The following is an 18,651-nucleotide window of genomic DNA, read 5'->3' as shown; positions in this document are numbered from 1 at the left end:
CTAAAAGGGGAATTTTTGATATTGCAGATATATACATTTACAATAATGATATTTATTTTATTCCATTACGATAAGGGTAGCGAAGCACACTGGGTATAGCTAGTTATTTATAAAATAATACTATTTGTCCGACTATACATTCATAGTCGTTTTTTATGAAAGTGTTCCAAAAATATAATTAGTCAATTCAGAATCGATGTCGTATCATTGTTGTGTTGTATGTCATAAAAATATTTCAAATAAAATGAAACAAAAACAAATTAATAATAAAATAATTACGACATACTACGATACAACAGTAGGATACCGATTGTAATTTGGAAAAATGTTTTTTTTTTTGAAAATCTTTATTGATTTTTCTATATAATTTGAAACGGAAGTGAAAAACTAAAAAAAAACCATTACAATTTATTCCAACAACATTCGAAATAAAATAATTTAAATTTTTAAAACAATTATATTTTAGGGTTAACATTTGTTTATCAATAAAATTTTTTAAAAAGAAGTCATACTTTGTAAATGGAAAATAGGATTATTTTAATATTAATTTAGGTTTTTTTTTTTGTTCTGTTTAGAAGTCACTGAATGTTTATGTAATTTTACCGTTAGACTGTAGAACACAATTATAACAAAGACAGTTAATTGTCTAATTAACCGTTATAATGTAGTCTCTATAAAGATTTTATTCTAAGGATCCTTTCCTGTAATTAATTTTTTATTTACACTAAATTTTCTTGTAGTTGTAGTTGCTGTTGTTGTTAGTTTTACGTTACACACGCGTTACCGTTATTTTATTAAAAACAAAAAGCACGTGAATTACACAAACACACTAACATTTATAAATAAATAAATAAATAAATATCATCACTCATTCGCTCACTCTCACTCATACTTTTTATTTTTGTTGATTAACTCTCCATATACAACATTTTAGGTTTTTGTTTGAGTGTGTGTGTGTGTGTATTTACAGATATTACAATTTTACTTTTATTCCTTTGGCTTTTGATTAATTTCCGTTAACACTTTGTTAGATTTTCTTTTAAATACATTTTAGTTACGGTTGTTGTTTTATTTATTTGTTGTTTTTTTTTTTTGTTATTGTTGTTGTTGTCCTTTTATGGAGCGTAACTTAAGTTGTTGCAAAGTAAGATGTGCACGGTTACGTATGTTAAACAATACTCTCGTCACATAAAGGAAACAGACGAAGATTTCCTGCGTTTTTCTTTATATTTTGTTTTATTTCACTTTTCTTCCATGTGTCGTTTCTTTTAGTTACTTTTGTTTTTTCCTTTTTTATTTTCTTTTTATTCGAATACGACACATTCACTTTAACACTCACAAGCACTTGTACCTTTTACCGAGACACCCGATGAAGCCGAAAACTTTTCCTCGATTTTCTTTTGTTACGTACTTTTTTACGTTTTTGTTGTTGTTTATACGTTCTTTTTACTATTATTTTTTTTTTTTTTGCAAAATTGTGTATTTTTCGCTTTTCTTTTTAGTCACGAAAATTTTTGTATCGCAAAAGCAAAAAAATAGGGAGAACGAACGTGCGACCAGTTGCTGTGAGTAGCACGTTGCATCTGTGCTCACGAAACGAAGAAATCTTTTTGATTTCTGTTCTGTTGTGTGGTGTTGACTTGGTTGGTTGTTTGCTGCCTGCCTGCGAGCCAGCCAGTGTTTATTTCTACTACGACACCACTGCTCCACTTGCCCATCATGCCAATACTCAATTGTAAATTTGTGTGAGTGTGGACTTGTATCTGTGTGAATGTGTAATTTTTTGAGTTTTGCTTTCATACAATTGCTGTCGCAGCAGCAGTTGCTGACTGCTACTGCCTCATACGACAATGAATGACAGTCAGCCAGCCAGCCTTCTAGCAAGGCAGCCAGCGAGCGAGCCAAATTCGAACAACAACAAAAACTATAAAACAAATGTCTATAAGACAAAGTCGACGATTACGTTAACGTTAAACGTCGCATCGCAATACGACCGACAACTTTGATAATAATGATAAAGACCATCAATACAAATGACGATTATAATGATGATTAACATAAATTTAATGAAGATGACAACAATGACTATGGAGCTTAATATGATGATGATGTTCATTATATTTAATAATGATGACATTGATGTTTGATACATATAACAAAACGAAATCAAATATTTTATTCACAAAATCTGTGCGACATTATTTAATCTCAAAAGATAAAGCAATTCTTATTTTAAGGCATTAGATAACTGAAATTATAAGTCCTTTTCTCCATAACATGATTATTGCTTTAATTGACAGAGGTCCATCGAGTTGTTAAGTTGTTCAGTTCTATATCAGTTCTAGTTAAGTTCCCGTTCAGTTCTAGTTCAGTTCTAGTTTAGTTTTAGTTCAGTTCTAGTTCAGTTCTAGTTCAGTTCTAGTTCAGTTCTAATTCAGTTCTAGTTCAGTTCTAGTTCTAGTTCATTTCTAGTTCAGTTCTAGTTCAGTTCTAGTTTAGTTCTAGTTCAGTTCTAGTTCAGTTCTAGTTCAGTTCTAGTTCAGTTCTAGTTCAGTTCTAGTTCAGTTCTAGTTCAGTTCTAGTTCAGTTCTAGTTCAGGTCTAGTTCAGTTCTAGTTCAGTTTTAGTTCAGTTCTAGTTCAGTTCTAGTTCAGTTCTAGTTAAGTTCTAGTTCAGTTCTAGTTCAGTTCTAGTTCAGTTCTAGTTAAGTTCTAGTTCAGTTCTAGTTAAGTTCTAGTTAAGTTCTAGTTTAGTTCTTGTTCAGTTCTAGTTCAGTTCTAGTTCAGTTCTAGTTCAGTTCTAGTTCAGTTCTAGTTCAGTTCTAGTTCAGTTCTAGTTCAGTTCTAGTTCAGTTCTAGTTCAGTTCTAGTTCAGTTCTAGTTCAGTTCTAGTTCAGTTCTAGTTCAGTTCTATTTCAGTTCTAGATCAGTTCTAGTTCAGTTCTAGTTCAGTTCTAGTTCAGTTCTAGTTCAGTTCTAGTTTAGTTCTAGTTCATTTCTAGTTCAGTTCTAGTTCAGTTCTAGTTCAGTTCTAGTTCAGTTCTAGTTCAGTTCTAGTTCAGTTCTAGTTCAGTTCTAGTTCAGTTCTAGTTCAGTTCTAGTTAGTTAGTTTAGTTCAGTTCTAGTTCAGTTCTAGTTCAGTTCTAGTTCAGTTCTAGTTCAGTTCTAGTTCATTTCTTGTTCAGTTCTAGTTCAGTTCTAGTTCAGTTCTAGTTCAGTTCTAGTTTAGTTTCAGTTTAGTTCGTGTTTTTTGGGGGGAACCTTGCTCAATCACACAAGTACAATGAATTTCACAATATTGTTGAGCATGTTGAGTTTTGATTAATTGTTACCGCATTTTTGAGATTCATATAAAAATACATTCATTTACTTTTGTATTAAAAAAAATCATTCCTCAATTTCATCACGATTTTTATTTTCTTCAAACATCATTATTATTATGTTCGCTAATATTATCATCTTCATTATCAATGACATTATTAAGTTTTCAGTTCGAACTGATTGTTGTTTGAAATGATTTTAATGTTGTTGTATGTTGATGTATATACATCGTTTCTTGTGTTCTTGGCATTTGACGTTTCATTTATGAATGAGCGAGGAGCTGCTGTTGCTTCAAACAAGTGTTAAATTATAAGTCCTTTTCTCCATAACATGATTATTGCTTTAATTGACAGAGGTCCATCGAGTTGTTAAGTTGTTCAGTTCTATATCAGTTCTAGTTAAGTTCCCGTTCAGTTCTAGTTCAGTTCTAGTTTAGTTTTAGTTCAGTTCTAGTTCAGTTCTAGTTCAGTTCTAGTTCAATTCTAATTCAGTTCTAGTTCAGTTCTAGTTCTAGTTCATTTCTAGTTCAGTTCTAGTTCAGTTCTAGTTTAGTTCTAGTTCAGTTCTAGTTCAGTTCTAGTTCAGTTCTAGTTCAGTTCTAGTTCAGTTCTAGTTCAGTTCTAGTTCAGTTCTAGTTCAGGTCTAGTTCAGTTCTAGTTCAGTTTTAGTTCAGTTCTAGTTCAGTTCTAGTTCAGTTCTAGTTAAGTTCTAGTTCAGTTCTAGTTCAGTTCTAGTTCAGTTCTAGTTAAGTTCTAGTTCAGTTCTAGTTAAGTTCTAGTTAAGTTCTAGTTTAGTTCTTGTTCAGTTCTAGTTCAGTTCTAGTTCAGTTCTAGTTCAGTTCTAGTTCAGTTCTAGTTCAGTTCTAGTTCAGTTCTAGTTCAGTTCTAGTTCAGTTCTAGTTCAGTTCTAGTTCAGTTCTAGTTCAGTTCTAGTTCAGTTCTAGTTCAGTTCTATTTCAGTTCTAGATCAGTTCTAGTTCAGTTCTAGTTCAGTTCTAGTTAAGTTCTAGTTCAGTTCTAGTTTAGTTCTAGTTCATTTCTAGTTCAGTTCTAGTTCAGTTCTAGTTCAGTTCTAGTTCAGTTCTAGTTCAGTTCTAGTTCAGTTCTAGTTCAGTTCTAGTTCAGTTCTAGTTCAGTTCTAGTTCAGTTCTAGTTCAGTTCTAGTTCAGTTCTAGTTCAGTTCTAGTTCAGTTCTAGTTCAGTTCTAGTTCAGTTCTAGTTCATTTCTAGTTCAGTTCTAGTTCAGTTCTAGTTCAGTTCTAGTTCAGTTCTAGTTTAGTTTCAGTTTAGTTCGTGTTTTTTGGGGGGAACCTTGCTCAATCACACAAGTACAATGAATTTCACAATATTGTTGAGCATGTTGAGTTTTGATTAATTGTTACCGCATTTTTGAGATTCATATAAAAATACATTCATTTACTTTTGTATTAAAAAAAATCATTCCTCAATTTCATCACGATTTTTATTTTCTTCAAACATCATTATTATTATGTTCGCTAATATTATCATCTTCATTATCAATGACATTATTAAGTTTTCAGTTCGAACTGATTGTTGTTTGAAATGATTTTAATGTTGTTGTATGTTGATGTATATACATCGTTTCTTGTGTTCTTGGCATTTGACGTTTCATTTATGAATGAGCGAGGAGCTGCTGTTGCTTCAAACAAGTGTTAAGTCAGTTTAGTTGTTTTGTTTTTGAATGATTTTTTTTTCTTGTTTTGCCCCATTCTGATATGTTGGGGTAGTCATTGTTGCTGATGTTTGACAAATGACTGTTTTGTTTGTACACACTTACAATTTTGTTCAGAAATAAGAAACAAACATACATACATAAGTATATACTAGCAAATATGGATAATAGTAAAATGTCATAAGAAATAAAAGTTACACATGGGTCACTCAACAATTAAATAAATAAATGGAGACATCCGAAATTAAAGAATTACATGTTTATCATGTTTGGTAATAAAAAAAGTTATTCCGTATTCAGGACTACATAGCAGACTGTAAGGAATATTCCATTGTCTGGAATATAATATTGACTATCAGTAAAGTTTAATTTATACACTAGTATTCATATATTGTGGAGTACGGATCAGTCTACAATCTGAAGTAAATGTCATTCAACAATATGGAATATAGCCGATTATATAATATGGAGTATAAAACACTCTGAGCAACATTACGAGTTCAATTAATTGCAATTTATATGATGAGGTCGAGGGTATATAAGAATCTTTTTTTCTTTTACTTTGTCTGAATTCTTTGAATTTATTAAAAATATTATAACAATTTCTTCTTCTGGAATTTTCCATAAATAAAAAAATAAATAAATATATGTAACTCGCACATTTCCTTTAGATTTTAAAAGTCGTTTACATATTCTAAAATACCTTTCTAATACATACACAATGTCCTTTTAAAGAAAGAAATACAAACAAACATTCTTATGTACAAATATAAAAGAATCAAGGACATTCAGGCTTATTTGTTAATGGCAGCTTAAATTTTAACAAAGAAACATCATCATTATCATGACAAATCCTTATATACGAATTAAAGACGAAACAACTGAAATAATGGAATTTAAGGTTCGAACATAATTTTGTGACAAAAATAGATAAAAGACATCAAACTAGTTTAAGGCAATGTTTGATGTTGTAAAGATACAAATATTAATAGTCAAAAGAAAACTGAAACAAGCATTTTAAATATATAAAAACTAAATGAAATAAATTGCATTTAATAAGCAATGTTTACATCAGATATTGGAGCTAATAAGCCTATATATTTAAAGTAATGATTATCGATTAGTCAATTGTTTTGATTATAGATCAATTTGTATTATTGCCCATAAATCAGTTTTATATTGCCTGTAGAACATTATATGTTTTTACCTATTGATCTGTCTATACTATAGACTCTATAGTCTTGAATATAGATCAGTATATAGTGTTGACTAAAGATCTTGACTACATATCAGTCTATGGTTTTGACTAAAGAACTGTCTATAGACTTGACCAAAGATAAGTCAATAGTCTTGACTAAAGATCAGGCTACAGCCTTATCTATAGTCAATACTATATACTAGTCTATAGACTAGATCAGTCTATAGTCTTGACTAAAGATCAGGCTATAGTATTGTCTAAAAATCGGTCTGTAGTCCTGACTTAAGATCAGTCTCTTGTCTTGACTAAAGATCAGTATTGACCACAAAGAGTATAGACTATAAATTTGTCTGTAGAATTGACTATAGATTATTCTATAATATTGACTATAGATTAGTCTATAGTATTGACTGTAGACTATTCTATAGTACGACTAGTCTATAGTATTGACTGAAGACTAGCCTATAGTATTGACTAAAGACTAGTCTATAGTATTGACTAAAGACTAGTCTTAATATTGACTATAGACAAGTCTATAATATTGACTGTAGGCGAGTCTATAGTATTGACTGTAGACTAGTCTATAGTATTGGCTGTAGACTAGTCTATAGTATTGGCTGTAGAGTATTCTATAGTATTGGCTGTAGACTAGTCTATAGTATTGACTGTATACTAGTCTATAGTATTGACTGTAGACTAGTCTATAGTATTGACTGTAGACTAGTCTATAGTATTGACTGTAGACTAGTCTATAGTATTGACTGTAGACTAGTCTATAGTATTGACTGTAGACTAGTCTATAGTATTGACTGTAGACTAGTCTATAGTATTGACTGTAGACTAGTCTATAGTATTGACTGTAGACTAGTCTATAGTATTGACTGTAGACTAGTCTATAGTATTGACTATATACTAGCTTATAATATTGACTATAGACTAGTCTATAGTATTGACTATAGACAAGTCTATAGTATTGACGAAAGACTACTCTATAGTATTGACTAAAGACTAGTCTATAGTATTGACTAAAGACTAGTCTATAGTATTGACTAAAGACTAGTCTATAGTATTGACTAAAGACTAGACTATAGTATTGACTAAAGACTAGTTTATAGTATTGTCTAAAGACTAGTCTATAGTATTGACTAAAAACTAGTTTATAGTATTGACTAAAGACTAGTCTATAGTATTGACTATAGACTAGTCTATAGTATTGACTATAGACTAGTCTATAGTATTGATTATAGTATATACTATAGACGTGTATAGACTATAGACGTGTCTATAGTATTGACTAGTCTATCGTATTGACTAGTCTATAGTATACTCTATAGTCGTGTCTATAGTTTTGACCATTTTAAAGTGTTGACTGTAATAGACCAGTAAATAAACCAGTCTTCAGTCCTGACTGTGTACTAGTCCATAGAATAGTCTATAGTCTTGCCGTTAAATCAGTCTATAGTTCTTTTATTATTTCTACTTATCTTGACTATCAGTCAAAAGCCTTGACTATAGTCTTGGATATATATAAGTCATTAGTTTTGACTTTGTCAAGACTATATATAATTCTACAATATGAACAATTGATCAGAGTATAGTCTTGATTTGGATCATATTTTGGACTTGACTGTATATCAGCCTGTAAGATTGATTATATTATGTGATCCTATGTATGTCTTGAGTATATTCTGGACTTTAGATCATTCCTGCCTATAGTCTGGATTAATAATATAATGTACTATAAATAACCAAAGTATGTATATATTTTACATCATAAAAGCATTAAATGTTTTCTTTGGTTAGTGCTTTCAAATGTAAACTTTATTTGAGAATGTTCCATCAAAAATTAAGATGTTTGGGCAAATAGCCAAAATATCGACTTATAGCACTGCAAACATTCAATTGATTTTTAACATAATGCTAAATCTACAGAAATTCTATAAAAAAAACAAACAAAATCATATGAATCATTTTAAAAGAAGTGAAAAAGTTTAACAGGACTAAAACGACAAATTGCTGAACTATCAAACCAAATTAAGAGAAATATTTCTTAAAAACTAGGTGCTATTTTTTAACTGTTTTAACATAAACTTTAATAATATTCTTTTCCTTTAAATTAACTTTTTTTTGTCATTTTCTTCTATGAATTTCAAAAATGCTCAGATTTTATTTCGTCATGTTAACACACGTACGTACATACGAAGTTTTGAACTACAGAGGCTTAGTTTTTTTATTTGTTTCCAAATAGTTAATTATATACTTTAAACATGAATAAATTTAGCAACAATTTTCTCAACCGGAATTTGATATTCTCGCAAATTTTGCATTTTATCTTTTTGTTTTTTTTTTTTTTTGTTATTAATTTTAAGGTGTTGAAGTTGGTGTTTTTCATTTTAGCACTTTTACAGCCACAACAATAACAACAAACCTAAAGAATTTTTCAAGCCAGACAGACGGCATTGCAACAGTAAAAAAAAAACAAAAAAGAACATAAAGTAGGGATTTCCTGGAATTTAAAGGAAACGACAATTATCGACTTTTATGCAATTAACAGTATGAAGAAATAAGAAAGTGTCTATCGATATAGAACGGAGTAGAAGCACACTTCTATAAGGCTACTTTTGGAAATTTTAATCTCAAGGTAATGAGACTGAATCAAAATAACGTTTAATTCAAAGAGCCAGTGCCAATTTCTCCACTGTATTTATATAATTAGATTAACCTAGTTTGTTAGTTAGTTAGTTCAGACTATAGTCTCGAATATAGAGTAGACTATAATTTAAGGTTTAAAGTATCAGGTCAGGTCTGTGAAGTGGACTATATAGTAGTCTGTAGCCTGGAATATAAAGTAGTCTACAGAGTAGACTTACTGTTGGCTGTTATAATCTGGCTTACTAATATACACTGGCCTATTGAGTAGACTATATTATAGATAATGGAGCAGGTTATAGAATAGACTATTTATTGAACCATGGTCAGGGCTATAGAGCAGTGGTGCTCAAACATCTTACTTCGATTTGATATCGTTTTTAACGTTAAGAGCAATCCAATTGATATTGATCATTATAAAAAGTAGAAGAATTACTCTATAGTGTATGTGTATCGACAGCGAAATTTTCTTACCCTATCACGCGTGCTATGAAATGGCAATCTTGAGCCCCTCTACTATAGATTAGAATATATAGTAGAATATTGCTGGGAATATAGTATTGAATATACGGAAGACTATAATGTAGGGACTATAGATAAGACTTCAGATTGGACTGTACTTTGAACTAACTAACTAACTAACTAACTAACTAACTAACTAACTGATTTATCACAAGTTATCTTGTTCAAATAATGATTTAATGATGATTTAATAATTTAATTTATAAGAAATTGGAAATATTAGGTCGAAGGTCAGTTGAATTACATATGTAGTCTAGTAAATGATTCGGAACAATAACTACTAATTTCAACGGTAGCGCACAGGTGTTTAAATATTGACCAACTAAGAATTTTTGTTTGTTTTTTTTATGGGAAGTTAGTGTCTGTTATAATTGCTATAAAGAAACAAAAAAAAATTAAAAATTGTAAAGGGAGTATTAAATTTCACCGTTTATAAAGACATGCCAGACATTTATTTGTCCATAGAAATTTTTGTATGTTCTTTCGTTTGTTTCTTTCGATTTTTTTCTAATTCGTATACAGGTGAATTAAAATTGAGTTTTTCATTGCTTGCATTTTGATGGTGTTTTACAAGTACAATTACAACATAAATACTACTGTTACGCGGACAGACAGTCAGATAGATATACATACATACATACATACATACATACATACATACATACATACATACATACATACATACATACATACATACATACATACATACATACATATGTACATATGTATTTTTTTGCTGCCAGACAATGAGGCGAGTTGTGTATATGTATGTTTTATTGTGTTGAGTGTCATGTTTTTTGTTTTGCCAAATGTGTTTTAGTATCTGGATAATTGGAATTTAAACATTGTGTAATCTAAGCTTTTGACTGATTGCCTTCTTGTGCTAAACCTTCTTAGCAGTAGTAATTTATGATCTATTTTCTAAACATTTTTTTAATTTACTCATATATGGGTCAATTACCGCTAACAAATACATATGTAGATGAATGATATGATTGGCAAACAAATGTAAATGGGTGAAGTTGTAAAACTGAAATGCGTTTTTTTTTGTTCTTTTTAATTAAATTAGAATAAGTGCGTATATAAAGAATACATTGTTGTAGTTGGTTATTTACCTTTGACAAGTGTAGAAACAAGAATTCGAACAGTTAACTACAAGATTGCGTAAATAAAGTATCTTATAGGAAAAAAGATTAAATTTCTTCGTTTGTTAGAAAATTAAAAGCCGTTAAAGACAAAAAAAAAAACACTATATTTATCACAAACAAATTTGATGAGGTCAATCACATGAGAGGATAAAGAGAAGTCCTTACTGACGAAAATTTCGAAGGTTGATAAAACGTAGTTTGACAAAACTAAACAAGTTTTGGAAGTGTAAGACCCGAATGTGTCTAGAATTCAATCTGGCCCATAATACAGCCTATAATAACGTTTATAGCCTACTTTATAATCCAGACTATAGTATAGTATATAGTCCAGTCTATAGTTCAAACTATAGTCCAGACGATAGTCCAGACTATAGTACAAACTATAGTCCGGTCTATATTCCGGACTATAGTCCAGACTATAGTCCAGTCTATAGTCCAGACTATAGTCCAGTCTATAGCCCAGTCTATAGTCCAGACTAGTCTATAGTCCAGAATACAGTATATCTTATAGTCCATACTATAGTCTAGTCTATAATCCATACTATAATGTAGTCTATAATCCAGACTATATTCTAGTCTATAGTCCATACTATAGTGCAGTCTATAGTCCAGATTATAGTCTAGTCTATAGTCCATACTATAGTCTAGTCTATAGTCCAGACTATAGTCAAGTCTATAGTTCAGACTACAGACTTGACTACTATATTTTATAGTCCATACTATAGTGTAGTCTATAGTCTAGGCTATAGTCTAATCTATAGTCCATACTATAGTCTAGTCTATAGTCCAGACTATAGTCTAGTATGTAGTTCATACTATAGTCTAGTCTAGTCTATAGTCCATACTACAGCCTCGTCTATAGTCCAGACTATAGTTTAGTCTATAGTCCAGACTATAGTTTAGTCTATAGTCCAGACTATAGTTTAGTCTATAGTCCAGACTATAGTTTAGTCTATAGTCCAGACTATAGTTTAGTCTATAGGCCAGACTACAGCCTATACTTTAGTCCAGAATCTTATCTGCTCTATACTACAGACTATAGTCTTCTCTTAACCCCAGACAATAGATTAGTTTATAGTCCAGACTAAAGTCTGTTGTATTTACTATAACTAATAGAGATTATAGTGTACTTTGTAGTCTAGACTAAATTCTATTCTGTAGTCCAGTCTGTAATTACATTTTAGTCGAGACTTTAGTCTACACTATAGTTCAGACTTTAGTCTACTCTATGGTACAGATAATAGTCTACACTGTAGTCTACTCTATAGTTCAGTTTCTTATCTACTTTATTGTCTTGATTATAGTCTACTCTATTGTTGAAACTATTGTCTACTTTATTGTGTAGACTGTAGTCTACTCTATTGTGCAGACTATAGTCTTCTCTATAGTGTAGGTATAGCCTATATAGTGTATATTCCATACTATTGTCTACACTATTGACCAGACTATAGTATTCTCTGTAGTCTATTCTACACTGTAATTTACATCATAGTGTACTGTAAAATCCAGACTTCAGTCTACTCAATAGTCCAGACTATAGTCTACTCAATAGTAGATAAATATATAAGCAGAAATATATTTATTTAAATAACTGTAGGGATGTATCTAAAATAGGTATTAATTAAATTAGTGTTTGTATTATATAGTCTATATAGTACTTTACTTTAAGCAGTGTTGGGCTTTTTCAATGAATTTCTTCTTTTGCTACCTCACACACTACTATATACATATATAAATCTATTACCCATCACTGTTATATAAATATACATATACATTGGCATTTTATTGTCTGTGGTTCATTTCTAAAATTAACACAATCACTGATCAAATTCATTCATTCAATTGAAGGATGTAAATCCTTTATACTTTCAATGTGTGGTATTTTATAGCGACTGTTAAAATTTATGATGTCAATTGTAATTTGCAAGTGTTTAATTGCCAAATACGCAAATGCGGTCAAATGTTGAAATTATTTACACTCACACACACACACATACATAAGTATATTCAGTTCAAATTACTGTGGAGGCTGAAATTGATTTATGAGGCTACAGATGATAGATGATGTACAAAGTCATCTAAATATTTGATATTTATACAAATTTAAATTGTTTTAAAATATTTAACGGAAAGTGGTAGAAAGTCATTAATTAGTTTGTATCGGGTTTATTGTGAATTTAAACAAATTTGACATTTACATGATTGTTGTTTAAGATGGGGCTAACATGGTGGTCCTATGTTAGTAATGGAATTATGTCTCCTATTATCACAGATAATAGGCTCTATGAGTAAGTCCATGTAAATTATTGTAATAGTTCTGGTAGAATTAAAAAATTTTGTCGATTAAGGATGTCATGACCTAACTTAGCCCACATTAAAATTTACAACTTGCAACAAAGTTTAAAATAATATATGCAAGTTAATCATTTCACAAAACAATAAATCTACAATGGGGCGGTAAAATATCAAAATGTCTTGATTAATAACCGTAGAACTTACATCATTGTCTTTGTAGTGGACTTTCTCACTCGTATATGCTTTTCATATTTGCAAGATGATACATTTATAACGACTCTGAGACGACTCATACCAAATGGAACAAGAAAAAAATTGCAATGATTGTGTGCAAATGCGGTATAAATAAATTGATGTCTTAAAGCCTCAAAAGAAGATCAATCACAAAAAGTGTTGAAATGTTGAATAAAGATTTACATTAACACACATTTTTATCAGGTATTTTTACTCTCTTTTTGTGTTCTTCTCTCTCTCTCTCTGCCTCTCTAAGTGTCTCACTCGTTTCAAATTTCCTGGCAGCAAACGAAGAAAACCAATTGCCAGGAAGTAATTGATCGTGTACAACATTGTAGTAAAAATTTTCAACTCAAAATTGTTCGTCATCATCACTGTCATGATGATGTATTTAAAATGCAACATGCATGGACATGTGCACATGTTTCTATCTCACACATGCGGTCCAATTAATGACCAAGTTTTTGTGTTTTTGTTATTGGTCTTTTTTTCCTTGCTCTACTGTCACAACACCATAATGAATAGTTTTTGCCCTTAAGTCAAATTAATTTTAAAACTTTGTGAACAGTTTTAAAGCAGGAATCTTTCAAATAACGAACAAATTTCTAAAGAGCTGGTATAAGAGTTAGAGGGAGAGAGGGTAAAAGTGTGTCTAAATAATCATAACAAAGTGTGTTGAGTAAATTTTCATGTGACTTAACAAGATTTCAATTTTTTTTAAGAAAAATATTTCTAAATACTTGATCATTTCAGGTCAAATACAGAATTTTTTAAATCATCATCATGATCACTGATCATAGTAACAATGGAGTAATTAATAATACATCATTCTTCTAATGTGCAAATGATCTCTTTGTCCTTGAGCATTTCCATAATCTAATAAAATTATAAAAAACTAGTAATATATGTATATTATTTCCTGTAATTCCTATATGTGACATAGGACCGCAACAAATCCCTTCCAATCATATTTTACGTTGGCCATTCACCTTATCTCACTACAACTACAACCTGAAGATCTAATTTTATAGTAGAGCTTTCCTCTTCATGTATGGATAAGTCTAACAATACGGTTCCTTGGGGTTCCAATCGATAGCCATTCTGGTAATGTTTTCTAAAGTTTCTATAAGTGTGTGCCTGATCCAGTGCCATTTGCATCTACGTATCTCTATTAGAATCTACTAATACAAATTCTATGCTTTGTATTAGTAGATAGTTGGGAAGATTGCCACACGGGTTTTAACATGCCAAATGCTTGTCTTGCCTTGTCTAGTCTGCACTTTATATCTTGGAATGAACTACTGATTAATAGATATACTTAAGAGATTACATCTTCCATTGACTGGTATTTAAGACAAAACTTTGCGTCGTAGATGCGTTGATACCCATCATATTAGTTTTTGCCGCGTTGATCCTCAGTCTTCTTTCAAGCAAACTAATTTTATCCAGTTTATCAGAGTGCTAGTAGATGAATATCGTCCGCGTCCGCGAGGTCCTCCAAACGCCCCTGTAAGCCCTAGCTTATGCCTTGATAGATGTTTGTGGCATTCAGCATAATAGAGACGAGGACAATGTAGGAAAAGCAATAATACACAACCCTGTTACACCCTTCTTAACAGCTATACTGTGTCCCAATTTATTTCCATGTAGCAATCGACAATATGCGTTGGTATAGAGATTTGCAATAAGCGATATTATGTTCCCAGAAACTCCCTTGTAGCTTAGCGATCATCATCTTTATTTCCATGTAGCACTCGTCGCTATAGAGTTTTCAATAAGAAACATTTTCTTCCTAGAAACGGCTTTATGTGAAAAGATGTGAAAGGCTTTCTCAAAGTCAAGAGCGCCATTTCACGGACTGTTCGATGATTATCGTGATACTTTAACGTAATCAAAGAATTAAGATCACATGCAACTTAATACAACTCATTATTTTGTTTATCATCACCATGATCATTAATGAGACTAACGATCAAATATCAATAATGCAGTAATTAACAATCAATTATCCTTCTAATGTTCTTGTTACTGTTCATCCTTGAGAATTTCAATTCTTTGCTAAGATTCTTGATATTTAAAGTGATTTAAACGTTTACTTCATAGTTAATCACTTAAGATCACATGCAACATAATACAACATATTAAATCATGATCATGATCATTGATCATACTAATCAAACAAATATCACTATTGAATTAATTAACATTTAGTCGTTTTTCTAATATGCAAATGATTTTGTTACACCTTCTCCTTGAGAATTTCATGGAGTAATTTACCAAAAATCGTATTTCTCTTTCTCTGCTAAAATGACTGATTTTTAAATTGATCTTACTATTAACATAAATATCCTTTAAAAATGTTTTAAACTTTACAGTAAATTTCTTCATACTTGATCACTTAAAATCACATGCAACTTAATACAACGCATTGCATAAATCAGCATCAGCATGCTCATACTAATGATGCAAATGACAATAATGAAGTAATCAACATGATCGACATACCAAACAGCATACTTATCGCCGTCATTTTGTCTCTAGTCTCCAGAGAATTACCGCGGAACTTTAAATACATTTTATTAATGTATGTACTTCTGTTTCTCTGCCTTCGCCTGATCGCTGTTGGTTGGAATGTAAAATGTTGACCACCATGTTACATGTACATGTTTTTCCTTTTTCTGTTTTGGTCTTTTTGGAATGATCCCTTTTTTCTTGCGTTATAAAATGTTAATTATTATGATCGTGTTCGGTAATTATTGATGTTTATATTTTTGTGTGTAGTTGTTGTTTGCGGAGTGAACACATTCTTTTGTGCAAGTACGTTTATTTAGTCATTAATTTAAAATATTCAGTTTTACCACATTGTATGATGGATGTCAGGATTTCGTCACAGTGATTTTGTGGCAGAATGTATATTTAATTTATTTTCAAGATGTTTTTGTTGCTGTTGTTGTTGAGCAGGGTTTAAATTGAGTTAATGACATGAAAGTGTTACTAATTTAAATATGTATTTATTTGGAAATCACCATGATTACATACTGCTCTTCTACAGTAATCAATGACTACTTATTAAATACATTGTTGCAAATTGATGAAATGTTTGATGTTTGAAGCGATCGTTGACTAAAATACGACGAGAATATGCGGCTAGATATAAAAGTTTCAATCAATGCAGAACGCATACTCTGCAATATACTTCGAAGTATAAATATTGCTAGAAGGATGGGAATTAAAGGGTTTTAAAGAAATCTTCTAGTGAATATTGAAAAATAATAATATTCAAGATATCTCAGTAAGTTTTTATAACTATATGTACATAGTAAACAATTTTATAAGTATATTTGCCATTTTGTGTGCTATTTTATTTATGTATAAATATTTGTTTTTGTTTGAACAAAATACAGTAATGTTGATGATGATCATGATCATGATCATGCCACTTGATGAAGTGTGATGCAGAGCGCCACCCAGAAGCTTTAGTTTTAAATAATCGAACCGAAAAAAAACACACACAAAGAATCTGAAATCAAAACAAATAATAAAAAATAAAAAAAATACACGTTGTATCTAAAAACAAAAAAAAAATATGTTTAAATATTGAACAAGCATTTCATCTTCATCAAAGTTCATGCAACAACAAAAAAAGGGTCCTCAATATAACATAATGACTGCGAGTGAGTGACTTTAAAGTCACTGGCAAAACAAATCGCATTGGAAAATGTTTTGAAAGCAACAAAAATTACGTCAAGCTCCACATGCAACTGTTATGTTGATCATTGTTAAATCTCAGTTTTGATCAGCTCCACACTGTTTTGCTCTTGTTTTTATAGTTGCCTTCTTTTTTTTTTATTTTTTCCGTTTTCGTTTTTGGTTTGTTTTTGTTTGAAAAATAAAACGGGGTTTATTGACCAACAACTAATAACAATAATAATAATAATATTAAAGCCAAGTTCAAAACTAAAATATATTAAAAAAAAGATTTTGTAGCTAGATAATGAATTACCAGATCCCCTACTTTAAGGTATGCATTGTTGAAGTACATATGAGAACCTAATTCGGCGTACGATTTTTCTTGTCATGCTAGGTTCCTCGCTTGCAAGAGAGCATATCGACCCCTTTTGTCGGTATAAAGCTTTCAACCTGCAAACGCTCGATACCTGAAAACCGATATGAGCTTGCGCAATGCAGGATACGAATGAGGCCACTTGTAGACAGACAAGAATCATGTGGTCATCTTATAACCCACAGAGATCCCAAGCTCTTTTTTATATTCCGTGAGTTAATCTACGGAACTGAACGGCAGTGGTAACTGGACACTGCCCGTTTGGACTTCATTCAAGAAGACTGAACTTACCCAGTTACGACTTCTACAGGAGCTGCCAGGATGAAGAGAGTATAACTCAATTCCTCTGTCAGTGTTCCACCCTATCTGATCACAGAATGGGTATGCTAGGTAGCTGTTTTCTGCATAACTTATCGGATCTATCGAAGGTCAATATCCTAAAAATAGATTCCTATATTCGTGCGACAGACTGGTTCGGTATAGGAAACCAGAGGGATTAGGTCGAAGTGTACTAATACGCCGACCGTCTTCTCTCGTTTCAGGTATCACAAAGGGATCAGAATACTGGACCCAAGTGTGTCCCCAGTGATGATATCGCGAGGACTAACCCAACCTAACCAAGTTAGTTAGTTAGTTGCTGGTTAATTACAATTCAATCTCTTCTGTAGGGTACGATTACAATTTCATGCACCATACTGTGTTCTCCTTCTTTCTCTCATTTTATGTGATCGCATATTTTGCATTTTAAATTATTTGAAGGAAAAAAAAATACTTCTACCACGCAATTTATGTTAAAAAAACAAGTTGTTGTTTTTTGTTGATACCCAATATTTAATTTTCGGTTTCCCTTTTTATAATAAAACAAAAAAAAAAAAACAAAAAAAGGCATCGCGAAAACAGCTAAATAAATGAAATCGACTTGCATGCGTGTGATCTCTAAATCAAAAGGATTTCATTTCTTTGTTACGGTTTCCTACCACTCTACACGCTTGTCCGTCCTTCGGACAATTTCTTTTGACATTTACCGCTGACCTATATCGTATACTGTGACAGTAGTAGTTGTTAAAAAAACTCTGAAACAACATTGAACAAAAAAATACACTCACCTTTATCCACTAATAGTAGTTGTATGTTCCCATTTAAAATTTTTATTTATGAAGGTATAAAAGGATGAATTGGTTGTATTTTAAAATACATAAATTATTATGCTGTTGTGTGGCATAGTGAAGTTGTTTTATAAAATCATCTTAAATTTAAAAAAATTATTGATACAGTTATTAATAACAGCACATATTTTAGGAATATATGATTATTATGTGGGAGATAAATAAGTGTTTCAATAGAAATATTTAACTTGGGGGAAACATGAAAAGAAGGCTCGGTTTCCTGGGTTCAACAACATTGTCTTAGGGTGACAGGGCCGACTAAAACAGAACAAGAACTGAACTAGAACTGAACTAGAACTGAACTAGAACTGAACTAGAACTGAACTAGAACTGAACTAGAACTGAACTAGAACTGAACTAGAACT

The 18,651-nt window shown here is 31.1% G+C and overlaps 2 protein-coding genes across 9 annotated transcripts in view; both read right to left on the bottom strand.

Annotated features, from left to right (window-relative positions):
- LOC124421032 overlaps nt 1-1,694 on the bottom strand; it is an 18,258-nt gene extending 16,564 nt beyond the window's left edge. Inside the window, exon 1 of one of the 5 annotated variants that reach the window (XR_006941484.1) lies at nt 604-1,694. The gene's annotated coding sequence lies outside the window, so the exon portion shown is untranslated. The remainder of the gene's footprint in view (nt 1-603) is intronic. The other 4 variants (XM_046955769.1, XM_046955771.1, XM_046955770.1 and 1 more) reach the window with 4 other exon arrangements.
- LOC111686130 (uncharacterized protein DDB_G0283357) overlaps nt 1-18,651 on the bottom strand; it is a 283,461-nt gene that overhangs the window by 79,916 nt on the left and 184,894 nt on the right. The gene's annotated exons all lie outside the window — the stretch shown is intronic.

Source organism: Lucilia cuprina, chromosome 6, assembly GCF_022045245.1.
Source record: "Lucilia cuprina isolate Lc7/37 chromosome 6, ASM2204524v1, whole genome shotgun sequence".
Classification (NCBI taxonomy): Eukaryota; Metazoa; Arthropoda; class Insecta; order Diptera; family Calliphoridae; genus Lucilia; species Lucilia cuprina.
Note: the sequence above shows the minus strand (reverse complement) of the source record. Positions and strands in the feature narration are given on the sequence as shown.